This window comes from Pelobates fuscus, chromosome 2 (genome assembly GCF_036172605.1).
Source record: "Pelobates fuscus isolate aPelFus1 chromosome 2, aPelFus1.pri, whole genome shotgun sequence".
NCBI lineage: Eukaryota > Metazoa > Chordata > Amphibia > Anura > Pelobatidae > Pelobates > Pelobates fuscus.
Genome location: NC_086318.1, coordinates 291471806 through 291499788, shown reverse-complemented (window position 1 = coordinate 291499788; position 27983 = coordinate 291471806). Strand labels below are relative to the sequence as shown.

General features: G+C 39.2%; 1 protein-coding gene across 2 annotated transcripts in view; it reads right to left on the bottom strand.

Annotated features, from left to right (window-relative positions):
* Positions 1–26328, bottom strand: part of FRMD1 (FERM domain containing 1) — a 65112-nt gene extending 38784 nt beyond the window's left edge. For both annotated transcript variants that reach the window (XM_063441255.1, XM_063441256.1), the window contains exon 1: positions 26154–26328. The gene's annotated coding sequence lies outside the window, so the exon portion shown is untranslated. The remainder of the gene's footprint in view (positions 1–26153) is intronic.
* Between the last annotated feature and the right edge of the window lie 1655 nt (positions 26329–27983).

The following is a 27983-nucleotide window of genomic DNA, read 5'->3' as shown; positions in this document are numbered from 1 at the left end:
AACACACTCTTTAGTTAAATTAAAAATAAAATCCAAAATGGTTCAGTTTGCCACCTGAACGCATTGTAGCCCTTTTTATTATTATTACTTTTTACTTTTAGTATTTTATCGTTTGTTTGTACTTTGAGTGATTACTTGTAATGAAGAAAGACAAGATATATTTATCAAAACATGATATAAACACAGATGCTCTTCACTTATCCTAAGTCTTTCAAGCAGCCCATCTGTTACCCTGCACATATGACAGGTTTTGACCTTGTAGCCTCAATTAAGTACCAAAAGCTGACTAAATACATACAAGTGCATTCATTACTGATAAAGTCAATCACTTGTCTCTTTTGGCGCCTATAATTTGTTTTAATGGATGAGGTTTTCCTAAGACAAGTGGACTTCAGGATTATGTCTGTCAGCAAAAATTTGACCTAAATTACATTCCTCATTAGTAAAAGATATTGAGTCATTCAAGAGAGTTAAAATGCTAATGTAGTGGAAAAACATAGGAACTCATTTTAAGATGTAGCATGAAAGCATTCTTCATATTACCAGTACAAACATAAATATTTATTTTTATTGTGGGTTTGTTTTATTTTATTATTATTTTTAAATATTGATATAAGCACATCCTCTTCATTTAAGGAATTAAACACAAAGATCAGAATACAATTTGGGCACGGAAGCATGGAATACAAGCAGGTCCAAAATATAAAAAATAGAAATAAAACTTACATTTTTGAAAGATTTGTAAGCAATTTAATCTGTAAAATAATTTAATACAGGGGGGGAAAAAATCAAAAAGATAAAAGGTTATATGGTAAAAAAAAAAAGTATACTACATAGTAATATACCATCTCACTAGACCAAAAAATATTTACAGAGTAAATAGTAAACACACAAACCCAGTATACATTTTCCAAAAAAAAGAGACATTTAAGACAGTACCGATTGACATTTAGGAAGGAAATTACATATATATTATGACGAAAATTCCTCAAAATATAATGAAAGTGCCTGATATGTACTCTTAACTATTGAAGAGGGCCAACCAAGAGTATAGCTAGAATAAATAAGGAAAGAAAATAAACTAAATAATGAACAGATATGGTAGAGGCCAAAAGAAAGGACAATTTAAGCAGGGACTGGATTTAAAGAAAACCATTTAAAAATCAGTACGATGGAGCCAGTGGCGTACATACCAGGGTCGCGGCTGGGACCGGGCCCGGCCCACCAGGGGGCCCGGCCGCCCCTGCGACCCGGTATGTACGCACTGGGCCAGCCTCTTCTCCTGGGGGGCCCAGGAGCCGGCCACCTCCGGGCCCCCCGAGGTTGGCGTCATCTTCCGGCGCCGGTATCAGTACGCGACGCCCGAGGGAGCTGAAGAGGAAGCACTCAGGGGAGAGTGCTCCCTCACGCACCGGCCAGCCTGACTGCCCGCCGGGTGACCGGCCCCCCAGGAGCCCAGCAGCACCACTGGACCCCAGGGAATCCCCTCAGCACTCCAAAAGTTAAGGAGGCTGGGGGGATTAAATAAAAAAAAATGTGTTAGTGTGTGTGTTACTGTGAGTGTTATTGTGTGTGTTAGTGTTACTGTGAGTGTCAGTGAGTGTGTCTGCTAGTGTCAGTGAGTGTGTTACTGAGTGTGTTTGTGTTAGTGAGTGTTTGTCAGTGAGAGTGTATGTTTTGTAAGTGAGTGTGTATGTATGTCTGTCGCTGAGTGTGTCTCTGTCAGTAAATATGTGTGTCTGTTAGCTAGTGTGTATTCGTCTGTTCATGAGTGTGTGTGTGTGTCTTCAGCACTTACCTTTCTCCAGCGCCGGACTACCTTGGCGCTGGGGATCCCTCCGCCTCTCGGCTCCGAATGCGCATGCATGGCAAGAGCCGTGCGCGCATTCAAACCGCCCATAGGAAAGCATTACTCAATGCTTTCCTATGGATGTTCAGTGTCTTAGAATCGCGAAAGCTCCTCTAGCGGCTGTCAGTGAGACAGCCACTAGAGGCTGGATTAACCCTCAGTGAAACATAGCAGCTTTTAGCTGCAGGGTTAAAACTAGAGGGACCTGACACCCAGACCACTTCATTGAGCTGATGTGATCTGGGTGTCTGTAGTGGTCCTTTAAGTGTGTGTGCATCTGCATGCACTGGTGTACATACCGCAGTCGCAGCCCTGCAACCCCTGTGACCAGGTGCCCGCCGCCATGTGTCGGCCCTGCCTGCGCAGAGTAAGCGTGCGGGGGGGGGGGGGGGTGAGGGGTCCACGAATCAATTTTTGCACCAGGGCCCCATAGGTCATGTGTACGCCACTGGATGGAGCTAGGAAGAAGGTGAGTAAACCGTCTCCCCCTACAGATATTTACATCTACACATTTTAGGTAGCTTCTGCCATTCTGCCCCTTCCAAATTGCTTTATTGAACTCTGCAGGTCAATGGCACTATGGTTATGAAACTAGCTAGAGCTGAATTGTGCTTTGCAACAGCGAAAATTATCCTGAAGAAAAAGTCCACACTAAAGTGATTATATATATATATATATATATATATATATATATACACACACACACACACACACACACACACACACACATATGCTGCAATAATTCCCAAATATTCTTTGGCATTCAAATCATGTATGTCTGGTACTAAAGGATGTTAGGATACATGTTGGGATTCCATTCCAAATACACAATTTTGGCACCAATGTCCATATACACCATTGACATATTGCAGGATGAATATTTTGTATACTTTGGAACTCAGTACTTGAGAATCCCTTAAAGCAGATCAGTCACTAAATTCTCCCCCTGTCCCCCAGCCCTGTATGTCCCTCCTTCAAGCTCCCCTGACTCTTCCACAAATTTGGTGACCCCGGAAACGGTGCTACTTAGGTTTTCTTCCTAGATGTCATCTACAGGTTTCCAATATGGATGCTGCTTTAAACCGCTTCTTCCGACCTAGTATATCGAGTGTCTGAACAGACAGTCGATGACACGATGCTGCTGAAAGTGATGTGTCACTGGAAGGTGGTGAGTTAGAACAGGACAACCAGTGACAAAAGAATATAGAGGTAGAATAAAGCTCCACCTTTTGCAGTCTCTACTTTTCCTTCTGCAAAACTTCAAAAATAAAATTTTAAAAAGGGCTCTTCAGAGGGGGATGTGGACATAAGACAAGTTTGTAAAAAAAATAATAAGAAATTAACAGATGCGCTTTAACAGTTACAGAAATTCTTGAACTCTTCGAACGTGACAACTTAATACCTTGGTCACAATCATGCATCTTCACATTAAGTTTTTATTGGACAACAAATACATCCCTAAAAATAAGTCCACATTGGTGTATCCATACACCACGTGTCATGGTAATATATTTTGTTTACAAGGACACACATAATATTGTTTCACATTCATTAATAGTGTAGAAAAACTAAGTAAAAAAATAAAAAAATGAAAAAAAAAAGTTTAAAAAATGTACCTTACTGAACAACATTTTTTTTTCTCTGTGAAGCGTGCAAGTATTTGATCAGTAATATCTCAGGTAATTCAAGAACATGACCAGGCTAGCCCTCCTGACACATTTTAGGCTCCAGAGATGGACAGACTGTCTGTATTGTGACTTTCATGTCTCCCATTTGTCTTCTTTTTATCATGCTTCATGGATATGAGGCTTAGTTTAGTTTTAACATTTCAGAAGAAAAAAAAATATATAAAGCATACAACTTAAGATTTTAAAGCAGTGTTCTGAAGTTACGATTTGTAATGAGGCACAGAAAAAAAAAATGTAAGCAGACACCCAAGCCTAGTATCAGTATTAGATATGCAAAGAATTGTAGAATGACATCAAGATAAAAAGAAAAGAATCTTTGATGGGGTATATCTTTGCAAACATCTTTCATGGGGATGAAAGCAGCCATGACCCAGTGCTTTCAACTAAGACATTCCAGTATTACAATATTTATGGAGTGCAGCCAGGGATGTGAATTAGGACATTTTAGGTCTTAATTATAACAATTTAGGCAAATGTAATTTAGCAACACAATTTATTTACATAGACTGATTTCTAAACACATTTAGTGTAGTTTACTACATTACTATGAGCATTATTGCCGTGGAATTCTGTTATATACCCAGACAATATAGAGCCCCTAGGAAACTGGGACACTAGGATTGAAAAGAGGGACACAGGGATTTAGGCCCTTAATAGGTAGAGTTTGGGAAGTATGGGGTAAGTGTCTGTCTATACAGGGCATACAGGGCTTATGGTATGTATCACCCATTTCAGTAAAATTGCAACAGTCAGCGAGTATTTTATAAAGAGGGTGGAGGTTGACAGAGCTGCTTTAATGAAGTAGTAATCAAGGATTACATGTGTTTTTTTCTTATTTTTGTAGTAGTGCAAATGTAACCCAATATACAATAAAGTGAACATGCATATCTCTGATGCCCCAGATGTCCACTGCACAGTTAATTCTGTGGCCAAATGTATTAACGGAGGCATAGCCTCTTCCAAGTCATTATTTCCAGGAAAAAGATTAGAAACAGACAAAATCCCCATAACTCCAATCTTTCCGTGCACGGGCTTCATAATTTGTGTAGTTACAGATGTGTAGCTCAAACAGCTATGACCCATTTTCCCCCGAGAAACACTGTATAACACATTTATCATTAAACACCATCTACTTGGCATAATGTATTACAGGTTTTTATATGCGGTTTTCTGTGTGTATTATATATAGATTTTGTCAATCTGTTGCACATATATATGCATACAGAAATTAGTTTACACAATAAATTGTATAACAAAAGTACACACACACAGCTTTTGTGGTTGTCATACATTTCCATGGTCGATGCCATTCTCCCCTCAGCCTCACCAGCCACATTAAATGGCTGTATGGGTGGTTAGCCCACACACGTACCAAGTGAGGTCAGGCATAAAAAATGTAAACTGACAAATACAAAGGCATGCAGAATGCTGTAGATGTACAAAAATGAGTGACGGGTTCTGATATGTTTTTCAAAGGATAATTTTTTGCAGAAAATGTGTGATATGGCAAGTGTTCACATAAAAATAAAAAACAGATATTTACATTCACTGCACATTGCAGATAAAATTAAGATAAGAGGGGGCGGGTCCTGACCTTCATGGCGGCAGGACGCGTTCTGTTAGAGCTCCTTGCCTAGCCAATATAATCCTTTGATTCCATCGCCTCTCATGGCAATTATTCTGTCTCAGTTCAATCCTGCTACTGGTGAGCGGAGGTTACTTGTAGTGCCCTGACATCTTGGCTCCTGCTGGTGATTGGCGGGGGGCTTTGTGCAGCCTAGTGCTGAAGCCGGCTGGGAGAAGCGGCCACTCTCCCGAACCGTGAGTTGCTGGACACACGTTGACCCCCACCTTCGGGCCTGTCCCCCCACCCCCCCCCCCAGGACCGGCGGGGGTTATCCCAGTCCTCACCCCAATAGCTGTCCTATTACAACAGTGCTCCGTGGTCGTTACGCAGTTACAGATGGCTCTGGTGTGATTCTTACAAGATGGCGGAAGCTGCATGTACCATGGATCCCCTGGGATAGGCGCCCAACATCCTATAGCGGCTAGATGCACTGTTTGCTGCCTTCTGGAGGAAGCTGAATGACAGGAGAACCCAATCAATACCCAAGGCTCCTGCACCACCTCAGAGACCGCTCCACAGTGCCCATAACGTCATAAAGCCCGTCCAAGACGGCAAAGGACTTCCCGACCTACCTCAAGGAAGGTGTAGTCTGTCGCTGAGTGTGTCTCTGTCAGTAAATATGTGTGTCTGTTAGCTAGTGTGTATTCGTCTGTTCGTGAGAGTGTGTGTGTGTCTTCAGCACTTACCTTTCTCCAGCGCCGGACTACCTTGGCGCTGGGGATCCCTCCGCCTCTCAGCTCCGAATGCGCATGCATGGCAAGAGCCGTGCGCGCATTCAAACCGCCCATAGGAAAGCATTCCTCAATGCTTTCCTATGGATGTTCAGTGTCTTAGAATCGCGAAAGCTCCTCTAGCGGCTGTCAGTGAGACAGCCACTAGAGGCTGGATTAACCCTCAGTGAAACATAGCAGCTTTCTGGTGTGATTCTACAGCGTCATCTACACCTACCCTACGGACAAGCATGTGGACCATGCAGAAGGACGCAGGCTGGAGAGGGAAGCAGCTAGGCACAGGGTACTCACAGCTAATATTGACACTGGGCAAGCTGAAAGGCAATATCGCGTGGAACTGCACCATACCCATAACGGGAATTGGCTGACCGCAAAGTTGAGACCCCTTTTACATGTCTGCTAGCTGGAGTGTTCTGCTGGTTAGACAACACCGCAGGGGCATATTTTCTTAATGTTATATTCTATTGAATCTAGCCTGAATATCTTTGTTTCCTTTATGTTTGCCAGTTTATCTCATAGAAGTGGACTCTTGAAAACCTATCCTGCATGCCTTACTAAAAACGTGCTGGTTAGGTACGGAGTAATTCGTGAATATGTGATTTTACAGGAAGGGAGGAGTATTTAAAATTGACTGTTCAGCATGATTTATAAGTGTTGTACGGTCATTTTTGATTCCATGTCTATTTTTGTATTTTCTGTCAACAATAATTTAGAAAAAATTAATAAAGAATAAACAAATGGAAAACCCCCCCCCCCCCCCCCCCCCAAAAAAAAACCCAAAAAACAAAACGTGCTGGTTTTCTCTCATATGCTGGGCCGTCTTTACCGTGGGGCAAACGGGGCAGCTGCCACAGGCCCAGTTACTTCTGGGGGGCCCGAAGCATCTGCACCATGGGCCCCACTGGCCTCAAGCATTTCTCCCAACCGCCGGTGCAGCCGCACACTAAGGAGGCCCTTAGTACAGCCGGTGGGCTTCTGTCAGCAGGGGCCCAATCTTGCGCTCGGGAGCTTTAAGAGCGCGACCGGGCCCTCTTGCTTTTTGGCAGCCAGCTGGGAGGAAGTGACGGCCGCAAGTCAGGTAGGAAGATGGAGGGTGGGTTTAATAGTGTAAATTTTGTGTGTGTGTGTGTGTGTGTGTGTGTGTATCAGTGAATGTCTCAGTATATGTCTGTATGTCACTATGTCTGTCAGTGTAGGTGTCAGTATGCCTGTCAGTTTGTGAAAGTTTGTCAGTGTGTATGTGTGTCAGTATGCCTGTGAATGTATGTCAGTATGTCTTAGTATGTGTGTGTCAATATGTCTGTCAGTGTATGTGCCAGCATGTCAGTATGCCTGTGTGTGTGTGTTTGTGAATGTGTGTCAATATGTCTGTCAGTATATATGTGTGTGTCAGCATGTCTGTTAGTGTATGTGTCCATATGTATGTCAGTGTTGCTCTTTGTGTCAGCATGTCTGTGTGTCTCAGTATATATCTGTGTCAGTTTATGTGTCTGTAAGTATGTCTATCAGTGTATGTTTGTGTGTCAGTTTGTCTGTGTATATGTGTGCGTATCTGTATGAAGTCTGTGTGTGTATCTGCAAGTGTTTCAGTGTGTAACTGCATGTGTGTCAGTGTTTGTATCTTTGTGTATGTCAGGATGTGTATCAGTGTGTATCTGTATGTTATTAGTTTGTGTGTCTGTGTATCTGAATGTGTGTCAAGTTGTGTATGTGTGTGTGTGTGTGTGTGTGTGTGTGTGTGTATATCTGTGTGTCTGCATATGTTTCAGTGTGTGTATATCTACAAGTGTGTTTGTGTGTGTATATGTGCATACATCTCAACATTCACATGCTAACACTACACACAAATACACCCCTGCATTCAAGCTTCAGCACTACATACAAATACACGTCTGTGTTAAACACCAACATTATATGTATACACACCCCTGCTCGCTAGAGCAAGCTGTAGAGGTTATGGGGTTCATTGTTTCCCCTTTAATTCAGGTTATGGTTGTATTTTATATCCATTTGTTTTCAACAAACATTCATCATGATGCTAAACTGTTTTTTTTTGCCTTCTTCTTTTAATTTAATTGACTATGCAATTGAACATTACTGGATACTTGGACAATTTAAATTAATGTAAACGCACTAAAATATTTTTCATTAACTGGAATCAAAACTTCCATTCACCATCTTGCCCTTAGTGAGCATAAGCCCCTGTCTACAGTATGGAAACTATATTACAACTAGTAATAATCGGCACAGTTTTACATGTTTTTGTTGTGATCACCATGTTATCATGGTATCACCATGATCATGCAGAATTAACGGATATTTAGGGAGGAGACAAACTGCCTACTTTTAAAAAAAAAAAACAAGTAATGAATTTACAACAAAAATGCTGGATGCCTTATCCTTCCCACATATATAGATACAGAAACCCAACCACTGCATTCCCAAGGACAAACATCCATTACCTCTAAACATAGGCTTGAGTCTACAAATTTACATAGATCTAATTATTTTATAGGATTGTTTTATTTAAATAGGATTTCTCTAAATAAAATGCTTTTGGAGGAAAGAGATATATAAATAACAGGATAAATTAGACTTGTACTGTGACCTTCAGAAAACTGTTAACAGTCAGAATCAGGCATACACATCCCAATCATCAACTGGGAAATAGGCTAAATGGGTCAAATAGCAATTAGAATCTACGCAGACGGTTATAAACTTTTCAGACGAGAGCTATTCATAGTGCCTGATAAGTGATAACGAAGGTAATCAGCAGTATGGATTTATGAAATTATCTGCTGATGCCAAGTCAAATACTTGTAATGCGTCAAATTTATGACTTGTACTTTATACCTTACATAAAAAAAACCTCTCAGACAAACTTTGACTTGTAGTCTTGACAAGGACATAAATTGTAGAGTGAAATACATTGCTGACATTCCAACTTTTACTGAACGTGAAAACTAATGTTTAACCATTCTGCACACTTTTTAAATGTTTGGATTATAAAAAGTCTGGCCAGTAACATTGAAAAGCACATTTAACCTACAATGTTTTGTTGTTTTAGCAACATCGTTGTCATTTCCCTTCCAGAATTTAGTAATAACAAAATAAAGTAGAAAATGGATCTCTAGAATGTAAGCTCATGGAGCAGGGCCCCCACCCCTCTGTTCCTGTACGTCCAGTTGTCTGGTTACAATGACATGTCTGTTAGTCCACCCATTGTACAGCGCTACGGAATCTGATGGCGCTATATAAATAATATAATAATAAATATAATAATATCCAACAGGTTACTCCTCCAGGCATTATGAAAGGACAAACCCATGATGCTTTGCCAGCATAAATGTTGTTAAACTAGGTTCTTCAACTGTTTGGGGGTTACGATTTGACCAACCTCTCCTAAGAGGAGTCGAAGCTTACTTGTACCTGCTAAAAGTGCCTTTGGAGAACTTGAAAAGGAGAAATAAGGTCTGCAATTTTATTTAAACCCATCACAAGGCAGTGTTTTATTACCATTTTGTTAGCATAGCTGTATTAGATAAGGTGACATTATCAAACGCATGATATTACAATTTTAATTGTGACTGTTTTCTGTCTTATCAATATGTTATTGTACTGACCTTAATGGACCATCATTAACATGTCACAGTCTTAAATTTATGTTTCAATGTCACTTCACCTTATATATAGTTTATAAAACATTTACATTTATTTAAGCTTCAACTACATACGTATTAAAAATTAACAAGTTAAGTTGTCTGCATTTTATTACCAGCAAGGGACTACAATAAGTACACTAATTTAGGAAATTTACCTATATCATGAAAATGGCCAAAGTGGGTATTGTAAGCCAGTTAGAATCGAAAATGACGACTATGATTTTGTTCCTCGTTATACTCCTTGCACCACTCATTATATGATCATCATAAAATGCAGGGAATTATACAGCAACCTATGATCTTAAAATGCACGCACGCACAATATTAAAAAGGACACACCAAGCACAGTAATTACCACAGCAGGTTGTAGAGGTTATGGTGCCAGCAGTGTCCTGGTACCCAACCACTGTATTTAGTCAAACCCTATGTCTGCAGGGTGCTGCTCTCAATACCCTATGTCCTATGGAGCTGGTAGCTATTAAACAGCAGATTCTGTTAGCTCTCCTTAGCCAAGACCTGTGTCAGCGAATCACTCTCAACCAGTTTGATATATCTGATATCACGGTCTTAAATCCAGGAAATCCAGGTTCAAATATAAGCTGATCTGCAATTTACACAATTATAAAAATGAAGAGAGTGAGAAATAAATACTCACATCTCTTTTCTAATCCATTCCTTCCTGGTCTCCAAACACGAAATGCCGGGCAAAACTACTTTATTTTCACTTTAGTTTCATATGAATATATGTTTTTAAAGAGCTTAGGTTTACATTTTCCAAAACCAAAACAGTTTATATTCCAATCACTACAGCCTACATATGTATCTATGTAGTTGACACACAGCTCATTGTGCACAAAGTGGAACTTTTCTATCCAATTGTTTTTACAAGCATTCCTTCACAGATTCAAACAGATTCCGTAGCGCTTTACAATATCATGAGAGGGGATTTAGCTATAAATAGGACAATTACAAATAAACTTACAGGAACAATAGGTTGAAGAGGACCCTGCTCAACTGAGCTTACATTCTATAGGAGGTGGGGTGTAAACTTTCGGGGTATTTCATATTTCGCAATGACCCACCAAACTGACAGATCTAATTTGGGTCCGTTGACTGTAAGATGCAGGAGGTAAATTTTACTTACCTCAGGCGGTCGCTCACAGCCATCTTCTTTCTTCTGCCTGTTGTCCTCTTCAGCTCCTGGTGCTTCAGTTTCCACACGCCACATTAGAGCAGTACTCTCGAGCATATGTGAGAGTACCACATTGAGGGTTATGGAAGATCCCATGAGACTACGTAATACTCCATATATAAAGCCTGAATCCCATAGACTTTTGTTTAGCCTGCTGGGATTGGACAAAAGTTGACAACGGATCACTGCCTTTTGTCAACTTTTGCCAACCTCAGGCTTTAACAAAAGACAAAGTAGTCCCTACTTTGTCCATTGGCATCTTTGGCTTGCGTTGGAATTTCAATGAAATGATAGCTTTATGAAATACTGAAAAGTGACATCAGCTTTAAACAATAAAACCTAAAGAGGGATGATATAATGTGTTTTATTCTCCACCTCCTAAAGACTGTAAGCTCATTTGAGCAGGGTCCTTTCCAACCTATTGTTCCTGTAAGTTTTCTTGTAGTTATCCTATTTATAGTTCAATCCCCACCCTCATAATATTGTAAAGCGCTACGGAATCTGTTGGCGCTATATAAATGGCAATAATAATATATTTATAGTAAAAAGTGAAATAGGAAAGAATGTGATCTAATGAAACTAAAATACATGAAAATAATACTAAGAAAATTAAAATCAGCTAGAATAGTTGAAGGTAATTGTAACGGACCGTCTCAGCATAAAAGGGGAAAAATGCGTTTAGGCGATAATCCCCTTTTCCATAGACAGGCACAGCTACTGCAGAACATCAGAACTCACGAGCTGGATACGAAATAACACTCCGAACTGGAACAGCTGAACAAGAAAAGCATACAATCGGCTTACACTCTTGGCAGTCAGCTTACAATCCAATCCCCCCAAGAACGAGACGACACTTCATTTTGAGGGTTAAGCAGGAACTCAAGACTGGGACACCCAGTCTGGCTTTTATTACAAACAAGTACATACAGGACACTCCCAGGGGGAGGATGAAATTAACCAATCACATGGATGTACCTCCCACACATTTCCTCCCCTTAGATTAACACTTAACACAATTATACCGTACACCTTTTTCCCCAATTCCTGGATGTACCCCAAATACATAGGCTACACCTCCAAAACAGGTATCCCCTGATAGCCCTTATTCAGGGGGACAACATATGCAAGAATCAGCCCATTCGGATAAACGGTTCGGGAGTTATGGGACTTTAAAGTATTGACCGACCGCATGGGTAAAGTATCCGAAAACAGTTCCATGCATTTTGGCCCTGCGGTCGGTCACAAACAAGGGAATGAAAACAGACGAATTGCCTGTGTTATAGAGCCTGGAGAGGGTTTGAATGAATTCCCTTGTTTGTGGGGTTCTTTCTACCGAACGGCGGGTCATTCGGTAGTTTTCATACGAATTTCCTGGAAGTCTGGAGGTCTCAGCGGTGTTTGCCTAGTCGAGTGTCCGATTTCAGTTCCAGACACTCGACGGCAAAACACCGCTGTTCGGCAGTTAAAGATGGCCGCCGCCACGTGGTTGTTTCCCGAATGGCGGCCACCCAGAGGACACATACCTAATACATTACATGGATTGCCAATTACCTGTTTGCAACATTGTTGCAAACGGTAATTGGAGGCACACTTAGTCCTGGGTGGTCTGGTTGTTCGGTAGTTTCCTCCATACAATGAATGGAGTGATTCTACTGAACAATCAGATGAATGCTGTACATATATATAACCCAGGTAACTGCATACAACAATACATACATGACATTAAAGTATTAAAGGCAGGATTACTGTACTACGCTCCACAGTCTTAAAGGGACAGTAGTCCCAAAATGTCCATTGCTGATTTTAAAGGGCCAGTAGCAGCAATATAAATTAGTACATGCCCAAATATAGTCTTTAAAGTGCAATATGTCCAGGGGCCATAGTCAGCGGGCAGGAGGCTAGCAGCCAGGCTTCTCCAGCCCACAGTGGCGAAGTTGGTTTCGCCACAGTAATAAAAAAAAAAAACTTACCTTCAACCCGTAAGATCATGCATGTATAGAGGAGGTTAACAACAAAATTGACTGAAATAGTCAAATTGGATAAAATTGTTCCTGTCAGCAATGTTGTCAGTTAAGCAATTATAGTAAATAACCCATTATAGGGAAATTCAAAGTGAATTTAAATTCACAAAAGTGGCCAAACAGCAAATTTGTTTTGATTTTTTGTTTTTGTTTTAAATAGTTCACCTATTTGGGCCTCAAATGTTAGAGTCTTCAATTCAGCTCTCCCCATAGCGCAAAATTGTACGCAAAATTGAGGTAAATGCTATACTAATAAATAAAAAAAAAGGCCTATTCACAATAAAGGATAATCAAAAATCTAAACAAATCCACTGTCCAAATAAGCCAATAAATGGATTAATATATGTCCCAGTTTCCTTAAACCGAAGAATATGAGCATCATACTGCTTTCCATATAGAATACATTAATCATACTGTCTTGATAAAGTATCACTGTACATGAAACATGTAGATTTCATGCCATGGCTCTGAAAGTTTTTCCACTGTATGTCAATTACATATATTTTAAGAACATTTTGAATAACACATTTGTTTTTATTCAGGGAATAAGCAGTGGTGACAATTTTTTTTGTAGACATGTCCATGACCACTGAAAATTAATGTAATTGTAAAATAATACATTTGATAAGGGACATTTGACCATGTATATGGTGAAATTAAATGCATAGATTTAAAATTGTAATTTAAGAACCGTTTCTATTAAATCCTGTTGTAATGACTACGGTGCTAGCTAGCATTCAAATGGGTGCTGTAGCCCTTTACTAGGTCAAAATGTTTGAACCGTTTGGCAAAATCAGGAATCCCTGAGGAATAGCTCCAACCCGCTGTATTTCTATTGCAAAAGTTCCATTTTCATATTAGAAGTATACATTTCATCCTTACGGTTAGTATAATTATAAGTCTTAAGCAATATTTACAGAGACGCACAATACACACACACACACACACACAGTATCTCACAAAAGTGAGTACACCACTCACTTAGGGGTGTACTCACTTTTGTTGCTAACGGTGTAGACATTAATGGCTGTGTGTTGAGTTATTTTGAGGGGACAGCAGATTTACACTGTTATACAGGCTGTACACTTACTACTTTACATTGAGCAGAGTGTCATTTTTTCAGTGTTGTCACATGAAAAGATATAAAATATTTACAAAAATGTTGAGGGCAGGGGTGTAATATAATTTATACACACACACACACACACACAAACCCCTCCCCCCAAACAAAAAACAAACAAAAAAAAAAACACACACAAACCTAAACCGAACACACTATATATAATTTTTTTTAATTTAAAACTATGGTCAAGAAAGAAATCATACTACACAAAAATGAAAACTTCACACTTTTTGTTTCTATAAATGTAGCCTTATCCTTACAGTGACTGTTCATTCTCATAAATGTGTCATTTCATAAACAATATTTTAAACCAGGTCTGTACTGGGGTTGGGTTAATATTACCAACAAACAAAAGGAATGGAATTAAAGAGAGGCAGTTTTGCAGCTGGAAGACTTTGATCTATAACTGCCTACGTCTAAGAGATAAGTCTATCCATGCAAGACGCTGAAAATTACCATGTCAGCAGCTACAATTACACATATGAAGAAGAAAGAAGAAAAAATATTTCTGGCTTTTAATCTTTGTCTGCATGTAGATGATTAAAACGTGTAGATGTACACAGCTGACAGGACTACAAGATTTTCCCATCTTGTACCTGCTTGAGAGATCAAAAAGACATCTGGCATAACCTTTCAAGTGCTTAATACAATAAAGGTTTGTTTTTACAGTAAGGAAAACAATATCCAAGTACAATTACCACCTCTGTATATACACACACATTGCATGGAAACTTGCATAAGCTTTTATTTTTTTTTTATATTTTTATTTATTGCATTTTTATTGGGATGCTGACATTACAGAATATTACTATCACCAGCATACAGCTGCATAACTGTATAAATAAAATAAAAAAAATATATATAAATTATTTTTATGCAAGTCATAAACCGAACACACAAAATAAAACACCTACTTTTTGGTCATATAAATGAATATGAGTATGGTAAAAGCTATAAAAGCACATAAAAAACATTAATAGTTGTCAAATTTGGACTAATAGTATCTAAATAGCGGTCTAGATTTAGCTTGCAAATTACACAACATGACTGTGCTATTAGAGTAGGCTATGCCTATAAAGAAATGAAATTAAAAGTAAATAATTACAATTGCAGAAAGGTAGTTAATAACCATTCATTGGTTAGCTTTAGCATGTGTATTGCAAGGCATTAAACTGCTCCGTTAGAGCAGATTAGACTATAAACCAAAACTGATGCAGCCGCATAGCAGTAGAGCCAGCTTGCAGACACCAGGGTGCATACCCAACCACTGTCTCCAATTCATGGTTCCTGTGTCTCATTGTCCCTAGTCCTGTATCCCAGTGGCAACAGCAAATTTGCACCACAGCAGAAGCGTAAATAGGCCTTTTATAAGCTCTCCTCGTCATTGTGAGTGATAGAGGGTTGGTAATTCGGCTTGCTTGGAATCCTGGTTTTCGTGGTCTATGGCCCTGGACAGGTTTAATCTGCTTCTTCCTCTGCTACTTTATCTTCTGCATAGGGTCCTTTATCTTCTGATATAGATTGGGCATTCCTTCTAGCAAGAATCTCCGAGAAGCGGATATAGATTTGGTCAAATTTGGCCATTCAGCTCAGAGCTCTGGATGTGTCGTAGACGGTTTCTCCCAGCCTGCTCCTTTGGGTAGCTTCCATTACTTTGCTGTACAATTACAGCCCAAGTTCTCAATAGTGGCGGTCAGAAAGTTGTATACCATCCATCAGTCCAATGGGGATTCTTATGGCTCAGTGCCTCAGCAAGCAGTTCTGCCTCGGCCTAGGATTGGCCTCTTCCTCCACTGGAATGGGTTACAAGGCCACAGATGCAAAGACATGGTGAAAGAGTGAGTAACCGATTTTTGTCAGCAGATTAGGTGTCTCAATGGTTCCAAGAACCAGCACACTTGACTGATTATCAGCTATTTAGAAGCTTAAATCACGATATTTAATATTTATGTCTAGTTCAGAGGAGCTCAAGTAAAACATCTGCACAGCAGTCAGGCCCTGATACCCCACATAAGCTTGTTTTAAAGGGACCTTGAGCAGGATTTGACCCCTTCTTGCTCATCTGCTATGGAATAGACCTTATACAAGACAAACGGGAGTTAAATCTACACAATATCTTGTATAAGTTAAGTGAAAAGCATAGCGGTGGGCTTATCTGCCACAAATGTTGTATATTGCTGTATATCTAGGGAGCACCTTGCACCATAACCTATGCAAGGAGCATACCTTGCAATGCTACATTGAGTGTCACTTTAAGGTTCTTATACATATTTATAGATATTAACATGCAGGCTGCTGAATCATCTGGTATTTGCTGAGTGTACAATCTATCATAAACCAGTCTTCAAGTAATCCCTGACAAGCCATGACTTTTAAAGAAATTGCTGACTGCCCAAGCAAACATTTAAAGGCTGGCCAACTTTTCAATGTAGTGGGCCATTAATCTTTGAAGGTACTGTAAAACCTTTCTATGCTCATCAGCCTTTCACTCACTTACATCTTCTGTAATTCCTTCAGGTTTAAATAATCTGCCTGCTTCTTCGGGGTTTACTCTGGATCTCATTCTGCATTCTGCATGCAGATATCTGTACACACTTACTTTTATTTCCACATGCCTATTCTCCCCAGTACCTTGTGCATTGAAAGAGGCAACACTAGTGTACCCTGCTGGTATGTCAACCAATGCCATCAAAGTGCTCCCTGACTCACTCTTTGGACTTATTGGTGTTTATTGCACTACAGGGTTGGTTTCTCCTGGTATGTTTGAACAAACGTGCTTTCCTTGCTTGATATTTTAAATAGGAACCTTCCCTTATATAGTAGACATTAGATTGCTTTGTGCATATATACTTTTATGTACCTCCTTCATATGTGAATGCATCAGAGAATTCCATATTCCACGCAGATCTAGTAAAAGAATAAGCTTCCCAATATATGCAGAAGATCGTATTAATAAGTCAGAGCTGAAAAGTTGCCTTAAATACAGGAGACTCAATGAGTTACATCTTCAAGCCCAAACAAGCTGGAGTTTCTAAGAGACTAAATACTAGGAACATTTCAATGTCACATCTGACAAGGCTCAACATAAAATCTCCGTCATGGGTAACTAAATGGTTAACATTGTGAAGTCTCTGCTCGAGTTCAAACTCACTGATGACATTAGTATACAAGAAAAGGAGATAACTAGCACACAACTCCAGGGAGAGCAATTTTTCCATCCATTACTTTTTTTTTAGCTGCAAATTGCATACAACTTGACATACATGTGCATTAGTCTTAGAATACACTTTCCTAGCAATTTTATGTAGTGTTCTTTACAGGGATTAGAAATTGAGCATTAGCGGTAGATATAAATAAGACTTTATTAGCAATAGTCATTGGGTGAAGGATCAAGAAAAATGCCATGTTGAAGGCCATGCAAGGCTTTTGGAGTGTTGAACTACACTAGATGCTGGCACTGAGCAGGGAATACAAGGGGGAAGCAAGTTTGTTAACACATTATTTGTGAGAGAGGTCACTTATATTGTGTAAGGGGTTTGGTTCAATTTGGGCATCCAAGACGTAGAATTAAGGGGAAACTGGAGGTAAAGAATAGGGTAGTAAATAAATTAAGATAAATGGCAGGGGGGGAGGGCATAAGAATTTGAATGTGGAAAAATGGCAGATTGGTTGGCACTGGAGTTAGGGAATTTCCCACTCATTTAATGCTTGCAGGGCTGTGTGGACCCACGCAAATGGAAAATAGAAAAAAACATTATGTTGAAGGGCAGGTTTGCAGCACTGGATACAGAGCGCTAGTCTCTGTATTCATTGTTCAGAGGCTCTTTGTGTCGCTGTGTTGTGAGCTCTTTGACTGTAGATATGGCATAATTTGTAAACTACATCAATTTGCAATTATGCTTACCTTCTATACATAATTGTGGAGTATGGTTGCATAGCCTGGCAGAGAGTGTATATATATATATATATACACACACAAATTTTTTTTTCTCAAAGCAATTTTTATTTTTTCCAATAACCCTTTCACACTGGTATATATATATATATATATATATATATATATATATATATATATATATATATATATATATATATATATATATATATATATATATATATATATATATGCCAGTGTGAAAGGGTTATTGGAAAAAATAAAAATTGCTTTGAGAAAAAAAAATTTGTACAGATAAGAAACCATCATTTCACATGTATATATTATTTATCCTATATGTTCTTTATATATGTGTTTCCCCATGTTTTGATAGTATTTATAGGTTATAAGCACACCTAGTTAAACTCAATCATACAGATGTTTGTCTGGTTGTGTGTATTTCTGAGTGTGTCTGGCATTGTATACCTGTGTAAGTGTCTGAGAGTGAGTATCCTTGTGTGTGAATATATGACTGTGAGCATGTGTGTGGGGATGACCTGCATTTTTGTTGTGAAGCTGTGTTTTAGGTCTATGTACGTGTGTGTGTGTGTGTGTGTGTGTATGAGGACTGTCTTTAGTGGGTGAGTGTGACATGATGAGAGAGCGTGAATATGGCAGGGTTGTTGGGGTGAGTGTAACCGGGTTGGGAGTGAGTGTGGCATTGTTGGAGGAGGGAGTGTAATATGGCGAGGGAAAGGGTGTATGAAAGGATTAAGGGGGTTTACTGTGAGAGCGAGTGAGGCAGGGTAAAGGGTGGTGAGTGTAACAGGATTAGGTGGGGTTAATGTGGGAGTGGCAGGGTGAAGGGTGGTGAGGCTGTGTTCAGCCTCCACACCCTGCAATACCTTTTTTTTTTGCATCTCTCCCCCCACCCCCCCCAAACTTGGCAGGGATGGGGCTGTAATCAATTCCCTAGTGGACCAGCTGCCAGCCTGGTGGTCCAGTGGGCTCCAGTCTGCAGCTCCACTGGACCAGAGGTGCAAAAAAAAAAAAAATGAGGTAGTTCTCTGGCGAGCTCTGGCACTTAAATGATAATCTGAGGCAATTCCCTTATTGGCCAAAGCTTGCGGACACCTACTTCATGGTCTGCAACTGTGCACCCAGCAGAACTACAGACTAGAGGAGTCCTGCCCCTGGCAGCACACTGGGTAAGCTCCCTTCCGGTGTCGAGCCCTCATCACGGACTGGGTTAGGCGGTCTTAGGTGTAGTCAGAGACGCCTCTGACTTTAGACACAATAACCACTACAGTGCTATGTTGTGGTTATGGTGTCTGGACCCCTTTCCCCAATTTAAAGGAATCACCTTTGTTAGAATGGTTTGGCTCCTTCCTGTGGTCCACTTGGTGCCACTCCCTACCCCTCCTGTGCAGTGTGAGCCAAAAACTCATTAGCTATGCCCTGCAGTGCAGAACTAGCACATTGGCAGAAAACGATCAGCTGATATAAACTTTAATCTCTCACTGATCAGTAAAGATGGGGAGCAGTACCCAGAAGTCCAAGATAAGAAGTGAAACCGTTCTAAAATGGTACTGAACAAATGAGAAATATTATGAATGGCACCAAGATATATTAATGGATTTGAAAGAAAAAAATTGCTCACAGAGTAAAAACGGATACATTACATTTAATTTTATTCATATTTTTTTTTTTTTATGTTTATGTTAGGAACATTACTAGATAAAAAGATTCCCCTTATCCACTGCAGTCTTATTTTCCCATTTCATACATTCATGTTCATGAACACAACGTTGGACCCAGCTCTCTTTGAAAAGAAGAAAAAAAACCCACAAAAAAAAACACAAACCCACATAGATTATATGCCGTCAGTTCAACTGAACAACCACATATTTCATTGTTATGCATAAAACATGTTTACATGTCACCCTACAGCTCTTAGTTGCAGCTGCGTCAGCAAGCCCTCTCTAGGAACCTGCTTTTTAAGTAGTGCATTACTCAAGTCACATGCACAGCATCTTCTATACCACTAATACAACAACTTCTTAAATTGTACATATATAGAAATACAAAACTTGGGTTATCTTGCAAAGCATTCATTTCATCTATGCATTATGCCTGCAGATATTGGATCAAATGGCCAGATGAATGGCTATCGCTGGAATTCAGATACACCCTTCATCTTTCCAGCCTTGTGTTTAAGAGCTTTTCTGTGATGCTCTCACCCTACCTGAGCAGAATGCTTTCCCTGGCTAGTCCCACCTCCTATAACCTCCGATCCAGCACTTTATTTAGTCTATCTCAAAACAAATAGAAAGCAGCTCAATCCTAATTTTCCAACAGAGCAACGCAATTATGGTACGACCTCCTGAACACTTTCAAATCTTCCTCCAGCCTAAAATCCTTTAAGAGATCCCTCTATACATATCTCAAAAACAGAATGGACATATCTTGGTTAATTATATACTTATTCTATGTTAAATTTTGTATATGGGTTGTGTAATAATATTATCTTTGTACTTTATTGTACCCAGGACATACTTGAAAATGCGAAAAATCACAATGTATGCTCCCTAGTAAAATATTTTAAAAATAAATAAATGTACCGTATATACTCGAGTATAAGCAGAGTTTTTCAGCACATTATTTGTGCTGAAAAACCCCAACTCTGCTTATACTCGAGTCACTGTCTGTATTATGGCAATTTACATTGCCATAATACAGACTGGGGGCTGTGTGCGGTTACTTACCTCTCCTGCAGCTCCTGTCAGCTCTCTCCTCCTCCGCGGCGGTCAGTTCAGCACCTCTGTCAGCTCCCAGTATAAGTCTCGCGAGAGCCGCGGGGTCATAGTGCGGCTCTCACGAGACTTACACTGTGAGCTGACAGAGGAGCTGCATGGACTGGCGTGGAGGAGAAGGGAGCTGACAGGAGCTGCAGGAGAGGTAAGTGCTCTCTGACAGCCCCCCACACCCCCACTGAACTGCCAATGCCACTGGACCACCAGGGAGTGAGAGCCCCCCTCCCTGCCATGTATCAAGCAGGGAGGGGGGGACGAAAAAAATAATAAAATAAAATCATAAATAAGATAATATTAAATAATACAAAAAATAATATTATAACAAAAAAATTTTAAATAATTATTAAAAAAAAAAAAAAAAAATGCCCACCCCCCACCAAGGCTCTGCAACACAAACACACACTGCATCACACACACACACACTGCATCACACACACACACACACACACACTGCAAATAAATATTCAATTAATATAATTATTTTAGGATCTAATTTTATTTAGAAATTTACCAGTAGCTGCTGCATTTCCCACCCTAGTCTTATACTAGAGTCAATAAGTTTTCCCAGTTTTTGGGGGTAAAATTAGGGGCCTCGGCTTATATTCGGGTCGGCTTACACTCGAGTATATACGGTAGGTACTATTGGAGCTGAAGCTCCAAGCCCACTCTTCTAAATCCAGACATAGCTTGTGTCAATTTCAATCTGTATCTGTGATGTGCAGTCCATTTCAAAGCCTTAAGCCTCTGAACAATGTAAACACACCTTCAAGAACCAATGGAAATAATTCAGTTATAACAAGATGAACAGGTGTATTCAGGAGTGATCCTGAAATAATCCCAAAGCAATGGTATGTACCTTTCTAAGGCATTTCTCTCAACGTGCGGCCAGTAATAGGCTACAGGCTGAAAACCTCAACAGATGTTTTCAACCTATAGCCGGCACACAAGGGAAAAGGCATCCGCACTACTGACAGGGCTGGAGGAGGGTGCAGACAAGATTTGTATTGTCAAGAGAAATTGGGAGTTAAATCATTCTAAAAACATTTAACCACAGAAGTTGAGATGGCACCCAGGAACTCTACACATAACTTCATTGAGATTAAGATGTTATAAAGTCCGAGTGGCCATAATAATGGCAGACAAGGATGCACAGATCCATAACAAGAGTTTGTGCGCTAACCAGCTGACTGCTTATCGTTAATTAAGAGAACTTGGCCACGTAAAATCAAAGCTACCAGTATTTAATGGAGGCTCGGATTTAGTTCAAGAAAGAGCTAGGGATAGGCAGCCTTCGGTACTCCAGATGTTGTGGACTATATCCCTCATAATGCTCTTACACCCATAATACTGGCAAAGCATCATGGGAGGTGTAGTCCAAAACATCTGGAGTGCCAAAAGTTGCGTATGCCTGCTCTAGACTATTAGAGTGACATTCCAAAAAAATGTTGATGCAATTTTACATTTCTATGTTGAAGCACTTATGGTTCATGGTATTCGCCCTGTGTCATTTTGTGCCAGAAAAGGAGTTTTAATCCTTTGCCTGAGGCAAGAGCAGTAAGGGGCATGAGGGATGAGTGGGCAGAGAAACACTTGAGTGTTAGGAATATAACTTTGGACTCCTAACACTAAAGTGGTCCTTTAATGCTTCATATACTGATGCATTTATTCAGTGCTTCTTTACATGATGCATTGGATTTGTGATAGCAAAGCAATTAGATTTCGACTGAGCTCACTTCTCATTGAGGGAGAAGCGGCTGCCAAGAGGAGACTATCTACACTCTGGATTAAGGGTAAATTTAATGGCAACATACAGCATGGCAGAACAAAAATATCCTGTAGCAATTTCAGAAGTTTGTTCCTGCTACTCATAAGCTTCATCAGTGTCATATTAATAGAGTGCCTCTGAATTCAGACAGACACAAATAATAAAAAAGCAGGTGCATAGAGATGTACAGAGAGGATCTACCAGAAAAGCTCATACACTGATTGATGCACCTGTAGTCACGTGAACAAGAGCAAAAGAGGCAGTAGAAGTGCACAGCAGGGGGTTATTGAAGAGTAATTGTAGAGCTATTGTTTCTTTACACAAAGAGAAAAAAAACAAACAAAGAAGAAGAGTTTAGCAAGAATAGGAAAGAAAGAATGACATAATGCTACTTCACACCCCATTAACCCCTTAAGGACACATGACATGTGTGACATGTCATGATTCCCTTTTATTCCAGAAATTTGGTCCTTAAGGGGTTAAAGGGTTACTCTAACCAAAAACAAATGTTTTAAGAACACAGTATTTTTGGCTGTAGTAATCCGAACTGGCATAAATAAACCTAAAAACGTGCCTGCAATCCTATGCTGAAGCCAAGTAAACTGATCCTGCTCCAGTGATGTAATTGGGGAGAATGTCCCAGAGTGTGCATGGGTGTAACATTGAGGATTGTGGGGTGGAAATACAGCTTGTGGGCTGGCTAATAATGCAACTGGAGGTGGAGTGACAAAGGTGTTAAACTCAGTCAGGGTTATTCACTAAAGTGGGAATTCAATGTAAATTTCAGGTTAAAATAGCAAAACTGGAAATATTCTCGAATTCAGCTATGCTTCCATTTCGGCTCATTTGTCCTTAAATTTGCAATTCACTTTGAATTCTCTCTTTAGCGAATAAACGTGTGTATTGTGTAATGTTGCACATACAGAATCTAAGCACCATGACCACTTGAAATCAGGAATAAAACCCTTTAACTACATCATATACACTAGCTCAATACCACATGCCACTAAGCACCCCTGGGTGAAATCATTTAGTACTTACAAAGTATTAATTTGAGATGTAATTCTTGCCAACTCACAAAGCTTTATAAATCCATACTATTCAGTAGATTGAATAAGTTGATATAAAAGTTCTGGTAAAGAAATTCCATCCTCAAGACACACAGACGTTCCAGGTTTTGTCAGTATCCCCATTTGTACATAACTGGGTAATGCTTAAATCCTGGACAGTTGGTGACTCATGAAACTTTGATTGAGAAACACGGATATTTATTATCATTTACATAGCACCAACATCGTCTGCAGAGCTTTACAGTTATTGAAAGGGTTTTTTTTTTTCTTTAAGAGCTGAAGAAGGCCCTGATCATATGAGCTTACAGCCTATGAAACAGTCGTGAAATTTCCGCTAGTACTTCATACAACCACAGAATAAAAATGCAATTTAGGTAAATTTATATGATTAAATTATGCAAGGCTGATTCAAAGTGATAAGGATGGAGGCAATTAAATTATGACCGAATGAATGTGTAAGTAATTGAAAATAGATTCCTGAAGCTATCTAAAACAGATTACATTTGGGCTGACTCACACATCATTAGTATTTCATCAAATTGAACTAAACAAACTACTCATCCAGAATATAGAGCAATAATGGTTTGGTTAATGAATAAGAGCACGGAATAGCACATTTATACACATCCTTATATATACTTAACCAGTTCATTTGTATCTGCCAATGAAGTTATGATATTTAACCTAGCTTGTTATAAATTATAAAGCATATGTGAGGCAGTGGGTAACAGTGTTTCAGTAAAATGGCTAGTGACTGGTCAAAGAAAATTAATAAAAAAAAAAAATCGATTTCTTTATCAGAAACACAAAAAAAAAAATAACACTAATAAAGAAATAAAAAAATCCCTAAGCACTTGCAGCAAAAGGTAATTTCTTATTTTGGTATAAATTATTCATATACTGATATACTATAATTTCCAATATTAAATCCATCAGATCATTTTTACACCCACATGTACATATGATCCAACCAAAAAGCAGCCTCCAAATTAACTCCGAGCGTTGACAAAGTAAAAGTTTGCATTTGTAATTCACTTTTACAAGATCCAGCCATACCTGGCCATGGAACTCCAGTTTATTAAACAATAAGCACAACATGCATAACATTATCGTAAACGTGTAAGTATCTGTACAGAAGATATTCTAACAGAGGAGAGGAGAGGGAGAGAGACACATATACACACACACAAAGTTGACCACTAAGAACATTTGTGAATAGCTATGTTTTTTGGTGCATGTCATACACACTGCCAACATCTGCAGCTATTTATATAATTTAATCAATGCATTAACTAGCACAGTGTATATAGGGTATGGCTGTTTTTGACCCAACTGACATGTTTTTGCATGCAGATTTATGTCCGAGTCTCTATATGGTATGCAATGTAATATTTGTATTAATTATATTGTCTAAAATGTTAAATTTCATCTGGCCAGTGACTCCAAAATGTCACTTTAATACGGAGTATTCAAATAAATTGCTCACATTAAAAGAATACATTTAGAGTGGTACCTAAAAAAAATGCCTATGCTTATTTTCCCATAAAACAATATAATATTAAAAGGGAACAATGTTTTGCTGGATAAAATTCAGAAAGCAAAACATTGTAAAAATAAAACTACTAAAAGTAATATTCTTAGTACTAGTTAGTATGTACACAAAGTATAAACAGAACATCAAACAAACAAAGGAATGTCATTTTAGGCAAAGTCAGGTGCAGGTTAAACAAACTAAATCTTGGGTAATACTGTTTTTCAAATCCATAAGAAAAAAAACAAAACAAAACAAAAACAAAAAAAGCCAAAAGGATTCTGATACAGGTATATTTAATGAGACATACAATGTTATGGGGATGTGTTTACATTTCAACATTATTAGAAATGTAGCCAAGTCTCTGCTATTTCCACCTGCTGTCTTCCGAATCCCATTTACACAATCAAAGGATAATCGTAACCTTAATTTACAAGAAAGGGCCATTTCCTAGCTAGGTGTAATCCCTGGCGATAACATCAAATGGGAAAGGATACTCAGGTACTTCAAACATAAAACCAGTAATCCACTATGCATTCTATTTGCAGAAATCCACTAGACAGCCATTATTGTCTGCAGAAACATACATTAACTATTTAGGTCCAAAGAAAGGAACAACAATAGCATAAACTAACCGGACCGTTATGCATTAACTATTTGGCTCAGAGAATGCACTGCAGCACACCGGGGAAAAAAATGCTTAGGTGGCAAAGTTATATGAAAACATTAACCATATAAAAAATACAAGGACAGGACTCCTTCAGGTTAAAGTTCAGAGCTTTTCGTGATATTTAATGAAATTTCAAGCGGATCTTGATAGAAAGGGTTAAACACAAACATATACATGATCATACAACATACGAATACACCCATAAACCAAAACAGGAAATGGGTGATTTCTATAGACTTTGCCACGGACAAAATACATGCAGGTGTGAGACCTGCCAAATTGCCAATTACAGGTAAACACACAATATGTCAGCGCATTGTGATCGCATTCACTATAAAAGCTGCATATTAAAGAGTAAACATCAAATACTTTTGAAATCCCAATATATAGCACACTGAATAAAAGACAGGAAAAATAGGATTTCAAGAAAATAAAATAAATAATAAAGACAAGAACTGTATCGATATACGGACTAGCCCTGTTATACATAATAGCACAGTAATTACAGTCTATATCCAAATCAAATTCCACACTTACCGTGAATGTCCCCAGGGTGTGATGTGTATATTCAGAGGCCGGCATGTGCTACACTCGGTACATTTCCCAGGTTTGACGTAGAATTTTGGAACGTTCAGCCAGCTTGTGTCTCTCAGTGTTCTGTGCTTCTCACTGCATCAGATCAGTGGATGGAGCTAACACCATACAGACTGGGACAGCCAATTGAACACTGAGGGGCGACATAGCCAGCCCTAACTATTGGTAACGCCCCTACAACCTGCTGACGAAAGTACTGTGTCGGTAGAGTGTCTGACCATGATTGCATTTAGTCTTAGCCTCGATAAAATAAGTTTCGGGTGAAACTTAGACAGATTCTCCAATTTAACACTCTCCTCCCCTCCGCGGTGTCAGAGTTGAGGTACCCCAGACCGGCTGATTGTTGTAAACACACTGGAGAAGGAAGGAGCTTTGTTACTGTATCAATGGAACCACGTGGAGAAGGCGGAGAGCATAGTATTCTCATCCCCACAAGCTGATTGGCCGAGGGGATAAATGTTGGTCAAGTGGCTTGCACGTTAGGACCTGCCTGCCTCTGTCTGCATTCATGCACTATTTTACTTGGTGACCATCAGATGAAAAGGGTGCTGGTGCGTGATGAGAGGGGGAAGGGCAACTTTACCCCCGCAGTAGGTAGAAAACCAAAGACTAAAGTCAAATACCACTTGTTTTGTGTGTGTCCGTTGCCAGGAGTTACTACATTATTTTGTGATGGATGCTTCAATAGCCTGGCTTCACATTCCATTCCCATTTAGTTTAAATTCCCGCTGAGAGGTCTTTCTCCTTATCTTTTTTAACCAGAGGTTCAAAGAAAACAGGTTGTGTCAACCTCTGCAGTTTCTGTTCAACAAAAAAAGTAAAATGTATCAGAGTCTGGCATTGGTAATCTTGTTAATTGATACACCCGCATAAAACTTTCAAATCGTTGGGTAACATTTTTGAAATGTTAAATTATTTCATTTAGATGGTATTGATCTCCCAGCCAAAGCAGCACTGGTAAAACCTGAGGCACTAATCTTAACTAATCTGAGAAAAATTTAGATGACTACAGTTTATCGCTGCAATTTCATATTTCTGCTAAAACAAACAGGGTTATCCAGTAAGTAGTAGTTGTTGGTAATGCAATGATACTTTTAACCACTTAAGGACACATGACATGTCATGATTCCCTTTTATTCCAGAAGTTTGGTCCTTAAGGGGTTAAATGTAAGGTTATAGTAACTGAACTGGGAGCATAACTGACTTGGATAATTACTTGAAATTCTCACTTTACTGAATAACTTGACATTCTTCTTGCATATATTTTAAAACTGTATTCATATTAAAATACTTAAAGGGGACACTTTGCACAGCACTTCCAATTTTGCTGTCTCCAAACAAATGCAGGTTTCCAATGTAATCAAGATATACTTATGTATTTGGGTGTTTTTTTAACTTCAGATCCTGCTAAAGTATACAATGCTATATATCATCCCTTTTTAAGGACCTTTAAAAGGATGTAGATACTTGGCATCAATTCAATATTTCTTGGATCGCAAGGATTTCTTCTATAAAACTGAAACTTCTTAACTTATTTCATTTTCAAGTGTTAGCTGTTCAAATAGGGTTGTCAGATCTATGTCACCTACAAAACTGTATGGAATAATAATGCATAATGCTTGGGCAAGTAAAGAGTAGGCTCTGGAAAAGTATCACAAATTGAAGACATAGATGGTTTTTCAGGAGTATGGAGATTCCACTGATCCCCTAGAGGGCAAGGGTTTTGAATCCTCTCAACCTAAAGATGAATCTTACAACGAAGCAGACTCTAGA